This window comes from Hyla sarda, unplaced genomic scaffold (assembly GCF_029499605.1).
Source record: "Hyla sarda isolate aHylSar1 unplaced genomic scaffold, aHylSar1.hap1 scaffold_1912, whole genome shotgun sequence".
In the NCBI taxonomy this organism is placed as follows: Eukaryota; Metazoa; Chordata; class Amphibia; order Anura; family Hylidae; genus Hyla; species Hyla sarda.
Window position 1 is genome coordinate 16143 of NW_026608566.1, and position 21399 is coordinate 37541.

Consider the following 21399-nt stretch of genomic DNA (forward strand, 5'->3'; position numbering starts at 1 on the left):
TCTAAACCTGCTCCAACATGGACTGACATTCTGGCCTACTTTCAGCCGATGCGACTTGTCTGTCGCTGAACAGTCGCTTTTTATGTATTCAGCACCTATGTATAATGTTGTAAAAATGCTCTAGAAGCTAAAGTCGCAGAAATGTCACACATATTTGGCCTGCAACTTTCTGTGCGACAAATTCAGACAGGAAAAATCAGTATAAATCCTTAGAAAATTATCCCCCAGTGTCTCCATCTGCTGGCGGTATTGAATAAGCATTGCTGCACTGATGGGGTATGCATTAGACGAAAAAAAAGAAGAAAAAGAAGAATAATACGCCCAGAAAAGAGGCGAAAAGGAGAAAAACGTAAAAAAACGTGAAAAAAAAGTAAGAGGAAGAGAAGGGAAAAAAAGGTGGAAATGGGTTTAAAAGTGATTTCGGCGGAGAAATATATATATATATATATATATATATATATATATATATATATATATATATATACGCGCACACACACACATATATATAAACGTATTCTCCGTTGAGATATTGCAGCCGCTGCTGTGTCCAGGCCCAGGAGCCTTAGCACTGTGCTGTGATGTCACTCAATACCACTGACATCACTAGGTGTAAACAACATCTCTCCTTTGCTGTGTATGTGACTATGGAGCTGTATGGTGATGTCGTCTATTATGGCCTTCATAGAAGCAACAGGAGATTGTTGCATCCATCTAGAACCCTCAGAACTACAGTGCTATGATGTCACTCACTTCCACAGGCCTTGCAGAGTGTAAACAACAACAACCCAGCTTTGTTGTGTATGTAACCATAGGGATTTGTGATGTCACCTAGAACCTTCACAGCAGCGACAGCTTTATGAGGAGCATCAGCACTGCTCTGCCTGAGCAGAACCATCACCGCCATAGGTTGTCAAATAACCCGGATTTAACCCACACAGGTAAGTCCAATGGGGTGCAGGCATGTCCTCTATGCTTACAGCTTCCCGTGGGTGTTGGTTTGATACCGTTTGGGGACAGCCAAGGAGGCATCTGCAGGCAACAAAGGTAGGTGTGTGCTTGTGTGTGTGTTTCCTATGCAGATCCTAAGCCCAGTGTCACATGCAAGTAGGAGGAGTAAGAAGGGTTCCTGGCAAATCCGGGTTATGGATTGCATTTAAAAAGGCCCCGTGGGAGTGCAATGGGCCCCTGTCTTGCTGCTTAGCAATAATGGTATGGGTTTAGGTTCTGCTGTGTGTACTGGTGGTTGACTGCCCCCCAGCCCAGAGTGTGCATGGAAAATTGTCTGGCAGCCTCCCTGACAGCAAGCAGTGATAGTGCCCATGAAGGGGACCTTGTTGGGCCCGCCCCTTTCACGGTTATCGCTTCTCGGCCTTTTGGCTAAGATCAAGTGTAGTATCTGTTCTTATCAGTTTAATATCTGATACGTCCCCTATCTGGGGACCATATATTAAATGGATTTTTGAGAACGGGGGCCGATTTCGAAGCTTGCTTCCGTCGCCCTATGCATTGACCCGATATGGCAGTATCTTCGGGTACAGTGCACCACCCCCTTACAGGGTTAAAAAGAAAGATTCCTACTTTCATTGCTACCTGCTTGCTGGCTAGCCAGCTAGCCAGCCCTGTGGGCCTTGCTGCTGCTGCAGCCAAAAAACAAAAGGTGGTGCTGCTGCTTCTGCTGCTTCTGCTTGTGTCTGGCCGCTGTTGGAGCGTCCAGGCACAGGACTTCTGCTGCTGCTGACTAAATGGCCTCCTTAATTGGATCATTTGAGTAGCCAGCACACCTGTGCAGGTAGGGCATGACATGATAGGCAGCTGCCTTGATAGCGGGTGGGTGCTGAATGTTCCTAATTGACAAAATAAGATTAATGCTTATGAAGAAATATAAAATCTCATCCCTTCCCCAATATCGCGCCACACCCCTACCCCTTAATTCCCTGGTTGAACTTGATGGACATATGTCTTTTTTCGACCGTACTAACTATGTAACTATGTAACATAACATGGGGGGGGGGGGGGGGGGGGTCTCCTGGCTGTTCACACAGGTGTGTCATTGCTGTACATTGACCATGCATTGCTTCTGTGGTATTGCAAAGGCAAAGACAAATGCTTCCAGCCATCCATTGCACTAATGGATTGGTCATCAGCTGGCTGTCTATGTCCCGCATCAATATAGACCAAAGTACAGAGGGTTAGGCTATGCTATTGTGCACCTACCTGATGCATCAGAAGGTGCGAGGCCCTTGCTAAATTCTGTGCACAGACTTTGAGATCTATACTTTAGACTGTATCTAAACCTGCTCCAACATGGACTGACATTCTGGCCTACTTTCAGCCGATGCGACTTGTCTGTCGCTGAACAGTCGCTTTTTATGTATTCAGCACCTATGTATAATGTTGTAAAAATGCTCTAGAAGCTAAAGTCGCAGAAATGTCACACATATTTGGCCTGCAACTTTCTGTGCGACAAATTCAGACAGGAAAAATCAGTATAAATCCTTAGAAAATTATCCCCCAGTGTCTCCATCTGCTGGCGGTATTGAATAAGCATTGCTGCACTGATGGGGTATGCATTAGACGAAAAAAAAGAAGAAAAAGAAGAATAATACGCCCAGAAAAGAGGCGAAAAGGAGAAAAACGTAAAAAAACGTGAAAAAAAAGTAAGAGGAAGAGAAGGGAAAAAAAGGTGGAAATGGGTTTAAAAGTGATTTCGGCGGAGAAATATATATATATATATATATATATATATATATATATATACGCGCACACACACACATATATATAAACGTATTCTCCGTTGAGATATTGCAGCCGCTGCTGTGTCCAGGCCCAGGAGCCTTAGCACTGTGCTGTGATGTCACTCAATACCACTGACATCACTAGGTGTAAACAACATCTCTCCTTTGCTGTGTATGTGACTATGGAGCTGTTTGGTGATGTCGTCTATTACGGCCTTCATAGAAGCAACAGGAGATTGTTGCATCCATCTAGAACCCTCAGAACTACAGTGCTATGATGTCACTCACTTCCACAGGCCTTGCAGAGTGTAAACAACAACAACCCAGCTTTGTTGTGTATGTAACCATAGGGATTTGTGATGTCACCTAGAACCTTCACAGCAGCGACAGCTTTATGAGGAGCATCAGCACTGCTCTGCCTGAGCAGAACCATCACCGCCATAGGTTGTCAAATAACCCGGATTTAACCCACACAGGTAAGTCCAATGGGGTGCAGGCATGTCCTCTATGCTTACAGCTTCCCGTGGGTGTTGGTTTGATACCGTTTGGGGACAGCCAAGGAGGCATCTGCAGGCAACAAAGGTAGGTGTGTGCTTGTGTGTGTGTTTCCTATGCAGATCCTAAGCCCAGTGTCACATGCAAGTAGGAGGAGTAAGAAGGGTTCCTGGCAAATCCGGGTTATGGATTGCATTTAAAAAGGCCCCGTGGGAGTGCAATGGGCCCCTGTCTTGCTGCTTAGCAATAATGGTATGGGTTTAGGTTCTGCTGTGTGTACTGGTGGTTGACTGCCCCCCAGCCCAGAGTGTGCATGGAAAATTGTCTGGCAGCCTCCCTGACAGCAAGCAGTGATAGTGCCCATGAAGGGGACCTTGTTGGGCCCGCCCCTTTCACGGTTATCGCTTCTCGGCCTTTTGGCTAAGATCTTGTATCTTGTCAAGGGGCTCTGAGTTCGTCGAACCTTCGGCCTTGAGGCATCGGCGGTTTTTTAGCCGTCTTAAGCCTCATGCTGCTATAGGAGGAGGACTTACAAAGAACGGGAAGGCGATCCCCCATGGCGACCCTTAGGTTTGCTGCGCATACTGAAACTCGGATTAAGAACACCTTCCGTATTGAAGTGGATGAGGAGAAAAAGGAGAAGATGACTTTGGAATTTTTTGTCAAGAGAATTATGCTGGATTTATTGCACATTCAGAGAGAAGATGTGTTTTGCCTAAAAGACCCAGGTAAAGGACTTTTCATTCTTACCTTGACTTCCGCATCTGCATGTGACCATATGTTTGAGAAAGTTCGGGAGCTTGCCAATGAGGAGGATATGAAAGGACTTGTTTTCATTGCTCTATATTCTAATGGCGATGTTCCACTGGTGGTTACTATGCACGATCCATACGTGGATATAAGAGACATTGTCTTATTTTTAAACCAATATTGTGCGGAAGTCAAATACTCTCATAAAATAATGAATGCAATGGACTTTTGGACTGGAAAGCATAAGTTTGCTGTTAAGTTCAGAGAAGATGTGAGAGGAATTGGAGGTCTGTGTCGCCCACCTGCAAATTTTTTAATTGGGCGTAAACGTGGCTATTTATTCTACCCTGGGATGCCGTATTATTGCAGGAAATGCCATGAATATGGTCATACACAAGAATCTTGCAAAGAGGAAGTGGTTATTTGCAAAAGATGTGGCCAAAAAGGCCACACCACTTTGGACTGTCAAAATGAGATTCTGTGTAATGTGTGTAAGCAGAAAGGACACGCTTTTAAGGATTGTCCTCAACGCTCCTGGGCCAATATTGTGGCTACGTCGGCTGGTCCCTCGATGAGGAAGAGCTCCATGGATGCTGTGCCTGTGCCTAAGACCCACACCCTGAAAGTGATGCCTGAGTCTTCTGCTACCGGAATTCCTGTGATACCTGCTGTGGCTCATGTCTCCAAAAGCATTGTGTCCCCGGGGAAGGTCGTGGGACCTGAGACAGAAGTGAGGGGTTCTCCTCTCATGGAAGTTGAGGGTCCTGGACCGCCCAGAAGGGATACAGAGGAGATGGATGTAGAAGAACGGCGAAAGAGGAAAAGCAGAGACCGGAAAGAGGAAAAGGGCCTTAACATCAAAAGGAGTGGTCGAGTTAGTGCGGACGAGGGGAACGTGGAGATTGTCTGCCAAAAGGTTACAACAGCATCCGACCCTGTTAATATTGAGGAATTTGTGTCACCACCTACAGATTGGGGTTCTTTGTCTGAGGATAATGAATGACCCAGGAGCTACCAAGTGTTAATATCTCCTCCTTCAATGTGAGGAGTTTGAAGAGCCCAGAGAGGAGGGCTGCTTTATTTTCTTTCTTGTCTTCTTTGCCTACAGACATTTTATTTTTACAGGAATGTGCCATTGATTATGATATCAATTATTCATCTTTGAGATCTGAATGGACTCTTGGCCCGTCTGTGTGGTCAGGGGATAATGAGAGGAAAGTGACTGGTGTTGGCATACTGTTCAAGAGCAGTGAGTATAAAGTTACCTCCTTCACAGACATTGTACCCGGTAGAGCCCTGCTCGTTCATATTATTTATAATGACATGAATATGAGACTTTTAAATGTATATGCCTCTCCAGATAAGGATGAAAGATCTGATTTATTAGAGAAAATTCAGTTTTATTTACCGGGTTCATCCCCGCTTATCATCGCTGGTGATTTTAATTGTATAATGGCAGGAGAGGAGCGGGCTGGAGGATCTGAACAAAGGAAAGATAAGACTGAAAAACAACTAAAGGATTTTATAGTTGATTTTAATTTAAAAGATTTGTGGAGAACCTCTTTCCCTAATGACCCTGGGTATACCTGGGGGAATAGCCTTTATATGTCAAGGATTGATTATATTTTTGCTTCTGGATTTGCATTTTATGGGAATATGCAATTGACTTCTACCTTTTTTTCAGATCATAAGATTTTATCTGCTACATGTAAGTTTGATGGGGTTTGCAGAGCCAAAGGAGTCTGGCGTCTGAATGTCTCTTTGCTTGAAGATGAAGAAATTAAATGTAATTTTATCTATCTTTTTAAAAAATTGCAGAACTCAAGGACTAATTGTAATACTCTTTTAGCATGGTGGGAATTCTGCAAGGTAAAATTTAAAGAGTATTTTATTAAGATGGGTGTTAAAAAAACAAAAGAGAAATTGAAATGGTATAGAGATCTTAACACAAAACTACAAACCTATTATCAACTCAAAGAGCTGGGTGTATATGTAGACGATCTGATTTTAAGTGTTAAAAGTGATATTCAGAAGGCTATAACTAACAAAGGGAAAGAAATAATTTTTAACTCCAAAGTTGAATGTAAAGAGAAGGATGAAAAGTGTACAAGATTCTTTTTTAAAAAGGTAATGGAAACAAAAAAGTTAATGATTAACATTGAGGATGAAACTACTAATGTAGGAATGTTATCCAAAGCTAAATCCTTTTATCAAGATCTGTTTAATGAGAAACCCATTGATATATTTGCTGCTAATTTTCTCCTAAGCACTTTAGATTGTGGTTTAAGTAAGGAGGACCAAGATGCACTTTGCACAGAAGTAAGATGCCAAGAATTAGAAATTGCTGCTAAAAGTTTATCCACAGGTAAAACACCAGGTTCTGATGGACTTCCTGTAGAGTTTTATAAAACCTTTTGGGAAATTTTTAAAGATGATTTGCTTAATATTTTTAAGGAGGCTTTTAATTCTGATGTTCTACCTTTATCTTGGAGGAGTGGTATAGTGTCTCTGATCCCCAAAAAGGGGGATAGGAACAGCTTAGAAAATTGGAGACCAATTACGCTTCTTAATGTTGATTATAAGATTATGTCAAAAATTTTTGTTAACAGAATGAAGCCATTTTTGCACAAGGTCATCCATGTGGATCAGGTATGTGGTGTCCCAGGAAGGAGTGTAGCTGAACCTTTAAATGCTATTAGGGACGTCATATGGTATCAGCAAGAGCGGAATCAAAATCTAGCCATTCTATCTCTAGATTTTCATAAAGCGTTCGATAGAGTATCACATTGTTTTTTATGGATGGTTTTACAACGCATGGGTTTTCCTAACATATTTATTAAGCAAATTGCTCTCTTATATAAAGGTTCTTTTAGCAGGATTTTAATAAATGGTTTCCTTACAGATTTTATTAATTTATCATCAGGGGTAAAGCAAGGCTGCCCTCTGTCTCCTATACTGTTTATATGTGCAATAGAACCTCTGTTAAACGTAATAAGGAATGATAAAATAATAAAAGGAGTGCCAGTTCCTGGAGGTAATAGTGCCACCCTTAAAGTGTGTGGCTATATGGATGATATTAATGTTTTTTGTGAAAGTTCCTTCTCTTTACAAAGAGTTGTTGATGTTACTGATTTCTTTTGTAAAGCTTCTGCTTTTAAACTTAATTTATCTAAATGTGACTGTTTTTATATAGGTAAATGGGAAAACGTGCAAATACCAAACCTAAAATTACAGTCAGAAAAAATAAAAATCCTTGGAGTCATCTTTGATAAAAATAACAATGGTGAGGAAAGTTGGCTAATGGTAAAAGAAAAGGTAAAGAAGAAGGTAGACTTTTGGTCCCTTAGGAAATTATCTTTAGAAGGTAAAATTTTGGTGATTAAGGCTATGCTAATACCCATTATGCTCTATTTAAATATGATTTATCCTCCTAATGAACTTATGTCTAGGCAACTTCAGAGGATTCTCTTTGAGTTTCTATGGAGTTCTAAAGCAGAAAAATTAAAAAGAGATATTATGTATAAGTCACAAAAAAATGGAGGAAAACAGGTCCCCTGTATTAGAAAATTTTTATACTTAAGGTTTTTTAGTTGGTGTTTTAGGGGACTTTTTATGAAAAGTGTATGGTCCTGTTTTTTAAAGTACTCTGCGGGACATATTTTTAGAAGAAGAAAATGGGTGTTTTTATCATTATCTTCTCCTGTACTTTTAACTCCGCCTAAACATTATGCCATCTTAGAAAAAATTATACGTATGTATAACCTTAAAGACTTTGACTTGTTAACTTTGAGGGATGCTCGCAAGATAGAAGTACAGTTAAATTTGCAAGAAGAAATATGTATGGTCTCTAATTTTTCTTATAATAGGTGTGTACAAATATGGAAAAAGGTAAACGAGCCATATCTTTTTAATGAGCACAAGGATTTAGCATGGATGATTATCCATGAGTGTCTTCCGGTAAGATTTTTCCAATATAGAAGAGGTCTAAATGCTGTATGTGTCTGTCCCCGGGAAAATTGCAATATAGATGAAACTGTTTTGCACCTTTTCTGGAATTGTTATTTTGCACAAAAGGTTTTTAGACTAATTGGTTCTTTATTGAAATTCCTAACAGGTCTAAAAGTTTTAAATCATGAAGTTGTTTTATATGGCAAAAGTGATGGAGTTACGAAAGAAAAAGAAAGAATTTTGTGGATTTTTATCAACTGTACAAAAAATGTATTATGGAAAGTTCGTAATATCCTTGTCTTCAAAAGAGATTTTATTTGTGAAAAAGAATGTTTGAAGATGATATACAGTGAAGTTTACTTGTACTATTTAATTGACAAAAAGAGATATGGGCAGAAAAAAGCATTAGCTATGTGGAATTTACATTTATGGAAAACAGTATTTGAAGTATTGTAAAAATTTTCTTGTGATGTATTTAAGTTTTTGAGTTTTTTCAATAAAAATGTAAAAAAAATCTGTTCTTATCAGTTTAATATCTGATACGTCCCCTATCTGGGGACCATATATTAAATGGATTTTTGAGAACGGGGGCCGATTTCGAAGCTTGCTTCCGTCGCCCTATGCATTGACCCGATATGGCAGTATCTTCGGGTACAGTGCACCACCCCCTTACAGGGTTAAAAAGAAAGATTCCTACTTTCATTGCTACCTGCTTGCTGGCTAGCCAGCTAGCCAGCCCTGTGGGCCTTGCTGCTGCTGCAGCCAAAAAACAAAAGGTGGTGCTGCTGCTGCTTCTGCTGCTTCTGCTTCTGCTTGTGTCTGGCCCCTGTTGGAGCGTCCAGGCACAGGACTTCTGCTGCTGCTGACTAAATGGCCTCCTTAATTGGATCATTTGAGTAGCCAGCACACCTGTGCAGGTAGGGCATGACATGATAGGCAGCTGCCTTGATAGCGGGTGGGTGCTGAATGTTCCTAATTGACAAAATAAGATTAATGCTTATGAAGAAATATAAAATCTCATCCCTTCCCCAATATCGCGCCACACCCCTACCCCTTAATTCCCTGGTTGAACGTGATGGACATATGTCTTTTTTCGACCGTACTAACTATGTAACTATGTAACATAACATGGGGGGGGGGGGTCTCCTGGCTGTTCACACAGGTGTGTCATTGCTGTACATTGACCATGCATTGCTTCTGTGGTATTGCAAAGGCAAAGACAAATGCTTCCAGCCATCCATTGCACTAATGGATTGGTCATCAGCTGGCTGTCTATGTCCCGCATCAATATAGACCAAAGTACAGAGGGTTAGGCTATGCTATTGTGCACCTACCTGATGCATCAGAAGGTGCGAGGCCCTTGCTAAATTCTGTGCACAGACTTTGAGATCTATACTTTAGACTGTATCTAAACCTGCTCCAACATGGACTGACATTCTGGCCTACTTTCAGCCGATGCGACTTGTCTGTCGCTGAACAGTCGCTTTTTATGTATTCAGCACCTATGTATAATGTTGTAAAAATGCTCTAGAAGCTAAAGTCGCAGAAATGTCACACATATTTGGCCTGCAACTTTCTGTGCGACAAATTCAGACAGGAAAAATCAGTATAAATCCTTAGAAAATTATCCCCCAGTGTCTCCATCTGCTGGCGGTATTGAATAAGCATTGCTGCACTGATGGGGTATGCATTAGACGAAAAAAAAGAAGAAAAAGAAGAATAATACGCCCAGAAAAGAGGCGAAAAGGAGAAAAACGTAAAAAAACGTGAAAAAAAAGTAAGAGGAAGAGAAGGGAAAAAAAGGTGGAAATGGGTTTAAAAGTGATTTCGGCGGAGAAATATATATATATATATATATATATATATATATATATATATATATATATACGCGCACACACACACATATATATAAACGTATTCTCCGTTGAGATATTGCAGCCGCTGCTGTGTCCAGGCCCAGGAGCCTTAGCACTGTGCTGTGATGTCACTCAATACCACTGACATCACTAGGTGTAAACAACATCTCTCCTTTGCTGTGTATGTGACTATGGAGCTGTTTGGTGATGTCGTCTATTATGGCCTTCATAGAAGCAACAGGAGATTGTTGCATCCATCTAGAACCCTCAGAACTACAGTGCTATGATGTCACTCACTTCCACAGGCCTTGCAGAGTGTAAACAACAACAACCCAGCTTTGTTGTGTATGTAACCATAGGGATTTGTGATGTCACCTAGAACCTTCACAGCAGCGACAGCTTTATGAGGAGCATCAGCACTGCTCTGCCTGAGCAGAACCATCACCGCCATAGGTTGTCAAATAACCCGGATTTAACCCACACAGGTAAGTCCAATGGGGTGCAGGCATGTCCTCTATGCTTACAGCTTCCCGTGGGTGTTGGTTTGATACCGTTTGGGGACAGCCAAGGAGGCATCTGCAGGCAACAAAGGTAGGTGTGTGCTTGTGTGTGTGTTTCCTATGCAGATCCTAAGCCCAGTGTCACATGCAAGTAGGAGGAGTAAGAAGGGTTCCTGGCAAATCCGGGTTATGGATTGCATTTAAAAAGGCCCCGTGGGAGTGCAATGGGCCCCTGTCTTGCTGCTTAGCAATAATGGTATGGGTTTAGGTTCTGCTGTGTGTACTGGTGGTTGACTGCCCCCCAGCCCAGAGTGTGCATGGAAAATTGTCTGGCAGCCTCCCTGACAGCAAGCAGTGATAGTGCCCATGAAGGGGACCTTGTTGGGCCCGCCCCTTTCACGGTTATCGCTTCTCGGCCTTTTGGCTAAGATCAAGTGTAGTATCTGTTCTTATCAGTTTAATATCTGATACGTCCCCTATCTGGGGACCATATATTAAATGGATTTTTGAGAACGGGGGCCGATTTCGAAGCTTGCTTCCGTCGCCCTATGCATTGACCCGATATGGCAGTATCTTCGGGTACAGTGCACCACCCCCTTACAGGGTTAAAAAGAAAGATTCCTACTTTCATTGCTACCTGCTTGCTGGCTAGCCAGCTAGCCAGCCCTGTGGGCCTTGCTGCTGCTGCAGCCAAAAAACAAAAGGTGGTGCTGCTGCTGCTTCTGCTGCTTCTGCTTCTGCTTGTGTCTGGCCCCTGTTGGAGCGTCCAGGCACAGGACTTCTGCTGCTGCTGACTAAATGGCCTCCTTAATTGGATCATTTGAGTAGCCAGCACACCTGTGCAGGTAGGGCATGACATGATAGGCAGCTGCCTTGATAGCGGGTGGGTGCTGAATGTTCCTAATTGACAAAATAAGATTAATGCTTATGAAGAAATATAAAATCTCATCCCTTCCCCAATATCGCGCCACACCCCTACCCCTTAATTCCCTGGTTGAACGTGATGGACATATGTCTTTTTTCGACCGTACTAACTATGTAACTATGTAACATAACATGGGGGGGGGGGGTCTCCTGGCTGTTCACACAGGTGTGTCATTGCTGTACATTGACCATGCATTGCTTCTGTGGTATTGCAAAGGCAAAGACAAATGCTTCCAGCCATCCATTGCACTAATGGATTGGTCATCAGCTGGCTGTCTATGTCCCGCATCAATATAGACCAAAGTACAGAGGGTTAGGCTATGCTATTGTGCACCTACCTGATGCATCAGAAGGTGCGAGGCCCTTGCTAAATTCTGTGCACAGACTTTGAGATCTATACTTTAGACTGTATCTAAACCTGCTCCAACATGGACTGACATTCTGGCCTACTTTCAGCCGATGCGACTTGTCTGTCGCTGAACAGTCGCTTTTTATGTATTCAGCACCTATGTATAATGTTGTAAAAATGCTCTAGAAGCTAAAGTCGCAGAAATGTCACACATATTTGGCCTGCAACTTTCTGTGCGACAAATTCAGACAGGAAAAATCAGTATAAATCCTTAGAAAATTATCCCCCAGTGTCTCCATCTGCTGGCGGTATTGAATAAGCATTGCTGCACTGATGGGGTATGCATTAGACGAAAAAAAAGAAGAAAAAGAAGAATAATACGCCCAGAAAAGAGGCGAAAAGGAGAAAAACGTAAAAAAACGTGAAAAAAAAGTAAGAGGAAGAGAAGGGAAAAAAAGGTGGAAATGGGTTTAAAAGTGATTTCGGCGGAGAAATATATATATATATATATATATATATATATATATATATATATACGCGCACACACACACATATATATAAACGTATTCTCCGTTGAGATATTGCAGCCGCTGCTGTGTCCAGGCCCAGGAGCCTTAGCACTGTGCTGTGATGTCACTCAATACCACTGACATCACTAGGTGTAAACAACATCTCTCCTTTGCTGTGTATGTGACTATGGAGCTGTTTGGTGATGTCGTCTATTATGGCCTTCATAGAAGCAACAGGAGATTGTTGCATCCATCTAGAACCCTCAGAACTACAGTGCTATGATGTCACTCACTTCCACAGGCCTTGCAGAGTGTAAACAACAACAACCCAGCTTTGTTGTGTATGTAACCATAGGGATTTGTGATGTCACCTAGAACCTTCACAGCAGCGACAGCTTTATGAGGAGCATCAGCACTGCTCTGCCTGAGCAGAACCATCACCGCCATAGGTTGTCAAATAACCCGGATTTAACCCACACAGGTAAGTCCAATGGGGTGCAGGCATGTCCTCTATGCTTACAGCTTCCCGTGGGTGTTGGTTTGATACCGTTTGGGGACAGCCAAGGAGGCATCTGCAGGCAACAAAGGTAGGTGTGTGCTTGTGTGTGTGTTTCCTATGCAGATCCTAAGCCCAGTGTCACATGCAAGTAGGAGGAGTAAGAAGGGTTCCTGGCAAATCCGGGTTATGGATTGCATTTAAAAAGGCCCCGTGGGAGTGCAATGGGCCCCTGTCTTGCTGCTTAGCAATAATGGTATGGGTTTAGGTTCTGCTGTGTGTACTGGTGGTTGACTGCCCCCCAGCCCAGAGTGTGCATGGAAAATTGTCTGGCAGCCTCCCTGACAGCAAGCAGTGATAGTGCCCATGAAGGGGACCTTGTTGGGCCCGCCCCTTTCACGGTTATCGCTTCTCGGCCTTTTGGCTAAGATCAAGTGTAGTATCTGTTCTTATCAGTTTAATATCTGATACGTCCCCTATCTGGGGACCATATATTAAATGGATTTTTGAGAACGGGGGCCGATTTCGAAGCTTGCTTCCGTCGCCCTATGCATTGACCCGATATGGCAGTATCTTCGGGTACAGTGCACCACCCCCTTACAGGGTTAAAAAGAAAGATTCCTACTTTCATTGCTACCTGCTTGCTGGCTAGCCAGCTAGCCAGCCCTGTGGGCCTTGCTGCTGCTGCAGCCAAAAAACAAAAGGTGGTGCTGCTGCTGCTTCTGCTGCTTCTGCTTCTGCTTGTGTCTGGCCCCTGTTGGAGCGTCCAGGCACAGGACTTCTGCTGCTGCTGACTAAATGGCCTCCTTAATTGGATCATTTGAGTAGCCAGCACACCTGTGCAGGTAGGGCATGACATGATAGGCAGCTGCCTTGATAGCGGGTGGGTGCTGAATGTTCCTAATTGACAAAATAAGATTAATGCTTATGAAGAAATATAAAATCTCATCCCTTCCCCAATATCGCGCCACACCCCTACCCCTTAATTCCCTGGTTGAACGTGATGGACATATGTCTTTTTTCGACCGTACTAACTATGTAACTATGTAACATAACATGGGGGGGGGGGGGTCTCCTGGCTGTTCACACAGGTGTGTCATTGCTGTACATTGACCATGCATTGCTTCTGTGGTATTGCAAAGGCAAAGACAAATGCTTCCAGCCATCCATTGCACTAATGGATTGGTCATCAGCTGGCTGTCTATGTCCCGCATCAATATAGACCAAAGTACAGAGGGTTAGGCTATGCTATTGTGCACCTACCTGATGCATCAGAAGGTGCGAGGCCCTTGCTAAATTCTGTGCACAGACTTTGAGATCTATACTTTAGACTGTATCTAAACCTGCTCCAACATGGACTGACATTCTGGCCTACTTTCAGCCGATGCGACTTGTCTGTCGCTGAACAGTCGCTTTTTATGTATTCAGCACCTATGTATAATGTTGTAAAAATGCTCTAGAAGCTAAAGTCGCAGAAATGTCACACATATTTGGCCTGCAACTTTCTGTGCGACAAATTCAGACAGGAAAAATCAGTATAAATCCTTAGAAAATTATCCCCCAGTGTCTCCATCTGCTGGCGGTATTGAATAAGCATTGCTGCACTGATGGGGTATGCATTAGACGAAAAAAAAGAAGAAAAAGAAGAATAATACGCCCAGAAAAGAGGCGAAAAGGAGAAAAACGTAAAAAAACGTGAAAAAAAAGTAAGAGGAAGAGAAGGGAAAAAAAGGTGGAAATGGGTTTAAAAGTGATTTCGGCGGAGAAATATATATATATATATATATATATATATATATATATATATATATACGCGCACACACACACATATATATAAACGTATTCTCCGTTGAGATATTGCAGCCGCTGCTGTGTCCAGGCCCAGGAGCCTTAGCACTGTGCTGTGATGTCACTCAATACCACTGACATCACTAGGTGTAAACAACATCTCTCCTTTGCTGTGTATGTGACTATGGAGCTGTTTGGTGATGTCGTCTATTATGGCCTTCATAGAAGCAACAGGAGATTGTTGCATCCATCTAGAACCCTCAGAACTACAGTGCTATGATGTCACTCACTTCCACAGGCCTTGCAGAGTGTAAACAACAACAACCCAGCTTTGTTGTGTATGTAACCATAGGGATTTGTGATGTCACCTAGAACCTTCACAGCAGCGACAGCTTTATGAGGAGCATCAGCACTGCTCTGCCTGAGCAGAACCATCACCGCCATAGGTTGTCAAATAACCCGGATTTAACCCACACAGGTAAGTCCAATGGGGTGCAGGCATGTCCTCTATGCTTACAGCTTCCCGTGGGTGTTGGTTTGATACCGTTTGGGGACAGCCAAGGAGGCATCTGCAGGCAACAAAGGTAGGTGTGTGCTTGTGTGTGTGTTTCCTATGCAGATCCTAAGCCCAGTGTCACATGCAAGTAGGAGGAGTAAGAAGGGTTCCTGGCAAATCCGGGTTATGGATTGCATTTAAAAAGGCCCCGTGGGAGTGCAATGGGCCCCTGTCTTGCTGCTTAGCAATAATGGTATGGGTTTAGGTTCTGCTGTGTGTACTGGTGGTTGACTGCCCCCCAGCCCAGAGTGTGCATGGAAAATTGTCTGGCAGCCTCCCTGACAGCAAGCAGTGATAGTGCCCATGAAGGGGACCTTGTTGGGCCCGCCCCTTTCACGGTTATCGCTTCTCGGCCTTTTGGCTAAGATCAAGTGTAGTATCTGTTCTTATCAGTTTAATATCTGATACGTCCCCTATCTGGGGACCATATATTAAATGGATTTTTGAGAACGGGGGCCGATTTCGAAGCTTGCTTCCGTCGCCCTATGCATTGACCCGATATGGCAGTATCTTCGGGTACAGTGCACCACCCCCTTACAGGGTTAAAAAGAAAGATTCCTACTTTCATTGCTACCTGCTTGCTGGCTAGCCAGCTAGCCAGCCCTGTGGGCCTTGCTGCTGCTGCAGCCAAAAAACAAAAGGTGGTGCTGCTGCTGCTTCTGCTGCTTCTGCTTCTGCTTGTGTCTGGCCCCTGTTGGAGCGTCCAGGCACAGGACTTCTGCTGCTGCTGACTAAATGGCCTCCTTAATTGGATCATTTGAGTAGCCAGCACACCTGTGCAGGTAGGGCATGACATGATAGGCAGCTGCCTTGATAGCGGGTGGGTGCTGAATGTTCCTAATTGACAAAATAAGATTAATGCTTATGAAGAAATATAAAATCTCATCCCTTCCCCAATATCGCGCCACACCCCTACCCCTTAATTCCCTGGTTGAACGTGATGGACATATGTCTTTTTTCGACCGTACTAACTATGTAACTATGTAACATAACATGGGGGGGGGGGGTCTCCTGGCTGTTCACACAGGTGTGTCATTGCTGTACATTGACCATGCATTGCTTCTGTGGTATTGCAAAGGCAAAGACAAATGCTTCCAGCCATCCATTGCACTAATGGATTGGTCATCAGCTGGCTGTCTATGTCCCGCATCAATATAGACCAAAGTACAGAGGGTTAGGCTATGCTATTGTGCACCTACCTGATGCATCAGAAGGTGCGAGGCCCTTGCTAAATTCTGTGCACAGACTTTGAGATCTATACTTTAGACTGTATCTAAACCTGCTCCAACATGGACTGACATTCTGGCCTACTTTCAGCCGATGCGACTTGTCTGTCGCTGAACAGTCGCTTTTTATGTATTCAGCACCTATGTATAATGTTGTAAAAATGCTCTAGAAGCTAAAGTCGCAGAAATGTCACACATATTTGGCCTGCAACTTTCTGTGCGACAAATTCAGACAGGAAAAATCAGTATAAATCCTTAGAAAATTATCCCCCAGTGTCTCCATCTGCTGGCGGTATTGAATAAGCATTGCTGCACTGATGGGGTATGCATTAGACGAAAAAAAAGAAGAAAAAGAAGAATAATACGCCCAGAAAAGAGGCGAAAAGGAGAAAAACGTAAAAAAACGTGAAAAAAAAGTAAGAGGAAGAGAAGGGAAAAAAAGGTGGAAATGGGTTTAAAAGTGATTTCGGCGGAGAAATATATATATATATATATATATATATATATATATATATACGCGCACACACACACATATATATAAACGTATTCTCCGTTGAGATATTGCAGCCGCTGCTGTGTCCAGGCCCAGGAGCCTTAGCACTGTGCTGTGATGTCACTCAATACCACTGACATCACTAGGTGTAAACAACATCTCTCCTTTGCTGTGTATGTGACTATGGAGCTGTTTGGTGATGTCGTCTATTATGGCCTTCATAGAAGCAACAGGAGATTGTTGCATCCATCTAGAACCCTCAGAACTACAGTGCTATGATGTCACTCACTTCCACAGGCCTTGCAGAGTGTAAACAACAACAACCCAGCTTTGTTGTGTATGTAACCATAGGGATTTGTGATGTCACCTAGAACCTTCACAGCAGCGACAGCTTTATGAGGAGCATCAGCACTGCTCTGCCTGAGCAGAACCATCACCGCCATAGGTTGTCAAATAACCCGGATTTAACCCACACAGGTAAGTCCAATGGGGTGCAGGCATGTCCTCTATGCTTACAGCTTCCCGTGGGTGTTGGTTTGATACCGTTTGGGGACAGCCAAGGAGGCATCTGCAGGCAACAAAGGTAGGTGTGTGCTTGTGTGTGTGTTTCCTATGCAGATCCTAAGCCCAGTGTCACATGCAAGTAGGAGGAGTAAGAAGGGTTCCTGGCAAATCCGGGTTATGGATTGCATTTAAAAAGGCCCCGTGGGAGTGCAATGGGCCCCTGTCTTGCTGCTTAGCAATAATGGTATGGGTTTAGGTTCTGCTGTGTGTACTGGTGGTTGACTGCCCCCCAGCCCAGAGTGTGCATGGAAAATTGTCTGGCAGCCTCCCTGACAGCAAGCAGTGATAGTGCCCATGAAGGGGACCTTGTTGGGCCCGCCCCTTTCACGGTTATCGCTTCTCGGCCTTTTGGCTAAGATCAAGTGTAGTATCTGTTCTTATCAGTTTAATATCTGATACGTCCCCTATCTGGGGACCATATATTAAATGGATTTTTGAGAACGGGGGCCGATTTCGAAGCTTGCTTCCGTCGCCCTATGCATTGACCCGATATGGCAGTATCTTCGGGTACAGTGCACCACCCCCTTACAGGGTTAAAAAGAAAGATTCCTACTTTCATTGCTACCTGCTTGCTGGCTAGCCAGCTAGCCAGCCCTGTGGGCCTTGCTGCTGCTGCAGCCAAAAAACAAAAGGTGGTGCTGCTGCTGCTTCTGCTGCTTCTGCTTCTGCTTGTGTCTGGCCCCTGTTGGAGCGTCCAGGCACAGGACTTCTGCTGCTGCTGACTAAATGGCCTCCTTAATTGGATCATTTGAGTAGCCAGCACACCTGTGCAGGTAGGGCATGACATGATAGGCAGCTGCCTTGATAGCGGGTGGGTGCTGAATGTTCCTAATTGACAAAATAAGATTAATGCTTATGAAGAAATATAAAATCTCATCCCTTCCCCAATATCGCGCCACACCCCTACCCCTTAATTCCCTGGTTGAACGTGATGGACATATGTCTTTTTTCGACCGTACTAACTATGTAACTATGTAACATAACATGGGGGGGGGGGGTCTCCTGGCTGTTCACACAGGTGTGTCATTGCTGTACATTGACCATGCATTGCTTCTGTGGTATTGCAAAGGCAAAGACAAATGCTTCCAGCCATCCATTGCACTAATGGATTGGTCATCAGCTGGCTGTCTATGTCCCGCATCAATATAGACCAAAGTACAGAGGGTTAGGCTATGCTATTGTGCACCTACCTGATGCATCAGAAGGTGCGAGGCCCTTGCTAAATTCTGTGCACAGACTTTGAGATCTATACTTTAGACTGTATCTAAACCTGCTCCAACATGGACTGACATTCTGGCCTACTTTCAGCCGATGCGACTTGTCTGTCGCTGAACAGTCGCTTTTTATGTATTCAGCACCTATGTATAATGTTGTAAAAATGCTCTAGAAGCTAAAGTCGCAGAAATGTCACACATATTTGGCCTGCAACTTTCTGTGCGACAAATTCAGACAGGAAAAATCAGTATAAATCCTTAGAAAATTATCCCCCAGTGTCTCCATCTGCTGGCGGTATTGAATAAGCATTGCTGCACTGATGGGGTATGCATTAGACGAAAAAAAAGAAGAAAAAGAAGAATAATACGCCCAGAAAAGAGGCGAAAAGGAGAAAAACGTAAAAAAACGTGAAAAAAAAGTAAGAGGAAGAGAAGGGAAAAAAAGGTGGAAATGGGTTTAAAAGTGATTTCGGCGGAGAAATATATATATATATATATATATATATATATATATATATATACGCGCACACACACACATATATATAAACGTATTCTCCGTTGAGATATTGCAGCCGCTGCTGTGTCCAGGCCCAGGAGCCTTAGCACTGTGCTGTGATGTCACTCAATACCACTGACATCACTAGGTGTAAACAACATCTCTCCTTTGCTGTGTATGTGACTATGGAGCTGTTTGGTGATGTCGTCTATTATGGCCTTCATAGAAGCAACAGGAGATTGTTGCATCCATCTAGAACCCTCAGAACTACAGTGCTATGATGTCACTCACTTCCACAGGCCTTGCAGAGTGTAAACAACAACAACCCAGCTTTGTTGTGTATGTAACCATAGGGATTTGTGATGTCACCTAGAACCTTCACAGCAGCGACAGCTTTATGAGGAGCATCAGCACTGCTCTGCCTGAGCAGAACCATCACCGCCATAGGTTGTCAAATAACCCGGATTTAACCCACACAGGTAAGTCCAATGGGGTGCAGGCATGTCCTCTATGCTTACAGCTTCCCGTGGGTGTTGGTTTGATACCGTTTGGGGACAGCCAAGGAGGCATCTGCAGGCAACAAAGGTAGGTGTGTGCTTGTGTGTGTGTTTCCTATGCAGATCCTAAGCCCAGTGTCACATGCAAGTAGGAGGAGTAAGAAGGGTTCCTGGCAAATCCGGGTTATGGATTGCATTTAAAAAGGCCCCGTGGGAGTGCAATGGGCCCCTGTCTTGCTGCTTAGCAATAATGGTATGGGTTTAGGTTCTGCTGTGTGTACTGGTGGTTGACTGCCCCCCAGCCCAGAGTGTGCATGGAAAATTGTCTGGCAGCCTCCCTGACAGCAAGCAGTGATAGTGCCCATGAAGGGGACCTTGTTGGGCCCGCCCCTTTCACGGTTATCGCTTCTCGGCCTTTTGGCTAAGATCAAGTGTAGTATCTGTTCTTATCAGTTTAATATCTGATACGTCCCCTATCTGGGGACCATATATTAAATGGATTTTTGAGAACGGGGGCCGATTTCGAAGCTTGCTTCCGTCGCCCTATGCATTGACCCGATATGGCAGTATCTTCGGGTACAGTGCACCACCCCCTTACAGGGTTAAAAAGAAAGATTCCTACTTTCATTGCTACCTGCTTGCTGGCTAGCCAGCTAGCCAGCCCTGTGGGCCTTGCTGCTGCTGCAGCCAAAAAACAAAAGGTGGTGCTGCTGCTGCTTCTGCTGCTTCTGCTGCTTCTGCTTCTGCTTGTGTCTGGCCCCTGTTGGAGCGTCCAGGCACAGGACTTCTGCTGCTGCTGACTAAATGGCCTCCTTAATTGGATCATTTGAGTAGCCAGCACACCTGTGCAGGTAGGGCATGACATGATAGGCAGCTGCCTTGATAGCGGGTGGGTGCTGAATGTTCCTAATTGACAAAATAAGATTAATGCTTATGAAGAAATATAAAATCTCATCCCTTCCCCAATATCGCGCCACACCCCTACCCCTTAATTCCCTGGTTGAACGTGATGGACATATGTCTTTTTTCGACCGTACTAACTATGTAACTATGTAACATAACATGGGGGGGGGGGGTCTCCTGGCTGTTCACACAGGTGTGTCATTGCTGTACATTGACCATGCATTGCTTCTGTGGTATTGCAAAGGCAAAGACAAATGCTTCCAGCCATCCATTGCACTAATGGATTGGTCATCAGCTGGCTGTCTATGTCCCGCATCAATATAGACCAAAGTACAGAGGGTTAGGCTATGCTATTGTGCACCTACCTGATGCATCAGAAGGTGCGAGGCCCTTGCTAAATTCTGTGCACAGACTTTGAGATCTATACTTTAGACTGTATCTAAACCTGCTCCAACATGGACTGACATTCTGGCCTACTTTCAGCCGATGCGACTTGTCTGTCGCTGAACAGTCGCTTTTTATGTATTCAGCACCTATGTATAATGTTGTAAAAATGCTCTAGAAGCTAAAGTCGCAGAAATGTCACACATATTTGGCCTGCAACTTTCTGTGCGACAAATTCAGACAGGAAAAATCAGTATAAATCCTTAGAAAATTATCCCCCAGTGTCTCCATCTGCTGGCGGTATTGAATAAGCATTGCTGCACTGATGGGGTATGCATTAGACGAAAAAAAAGAAGAAAAAGAAGAATAATACGCCCAGAAAAGAGGCGAAAAGGAGAAAAACGTAAAAAAACATGAAAAAAAAGTAAGAGGAAGAGAAGGGAAAAAAAGGTGGAAATGGGTTTAAAAGTGATTTCGGCGGAGAAATATATATATATATATATATATATATATATATATATATATATATATATACGCGCACACACACACATATATATAAACGTATTCTCCGTTGAGATATTGCAGCCGCTGCTGTGTCCAGGCCCAGGAGCCTTAGCACTGTGCTGTGATGTCACTCAATACCACTGACATCACTAGGTGTAAACAACATCTCTCCTTTGCTGTGTATGTGACTATGGAGCTGTTTGGTGATGTCG

General features: G+C 43.7%; 7 non-coding genes across 7 annotated transcripts; all 7 read left to right on the plus strand.

Annotated features, from left to right (window-relative positions):
• The first annotated feature begins 1357 nt into the window (after positions 1 to 1357).
• On the plus strand, positions 1358 to 1548 carry LOC130316154 (U2 spliceosomal RNA). Its single transcript, XR_008863525.1, has one exon. It is a non-coding gene; the product is annotated as a U2 spliceosomal RNA (small nuclear RNA).
• Positions 1549 to 8401: 6853 nt separating this feature from the next.
• LOC130316171 (U2 spliceosomal RNA) lies at positions 8402 to 8595 on the plus strand. Its single transcript, XR_008863541.1, has one exon. It is a non-coding gene; the product is annotated as a U2 spliceosomal RNA (small nuclear RNA).
• A 2093-nt stretch (positions 8596 to 10688) lies between these two features.
• LOC130316155 (U2 spliceosomal RNA) lies at positions 10689 to 10879 on the plus strand. Its single transcript, XR_008863526.1, has one exon. It is a non-coding gene; the product is annotated as a U2 spliceosomal RNA (small nuclear RNA).
• A 2087-nt stretch (positions 10880 to 12966) lies between these two features.
• On the plus strand, positions 12967 to 13157 carry LOC130316156 (U2 spliceosomal RNA). Its single transcript, XR_008863527.1, has one exon. It is a non-coding gene; the product is annotated as a U2 spliceosomal RNA (small nuclear RNA).
• Positions 13158 to 15247: 2090 nt separating this feature from the next.
• On the plus strand, positions 15248 to 15438 carry LOC130316157 (U2 spliceosomal RNA). The gene has a single exon (XR_008863528.1). It is a non-coding gene; the product is annotated as a U2 spliceosomal RNA (small nuclear RNA).
• Positions 15439 to 17521: 2083 nt separating this feature from the next.
• Positions 17522 to 17712, plus strand: LOC130316158 (U2 spliceosomal RNA). The gene has a single exon (XR_008863529.1). It is a non-coding gene; the product is annotated as a U2 spliceosomal RNA (small nuclear RNA).
• A 2085-nt stretch (positions 17713 to 19797) lies between these two features.
• Positions 19798 to 19988, plus strand: LOC130316159 (U2 spliceosomal RNA). Its single transcript, XR_008863530.1, has one exon. It is a non-coding gene; the product is annotated as a U2 spliceosomal RNA (small nuclear RNA).
• The last annotated feature ends 1411 nt before the right edge of the window (positions 19989 to 21399 follow it).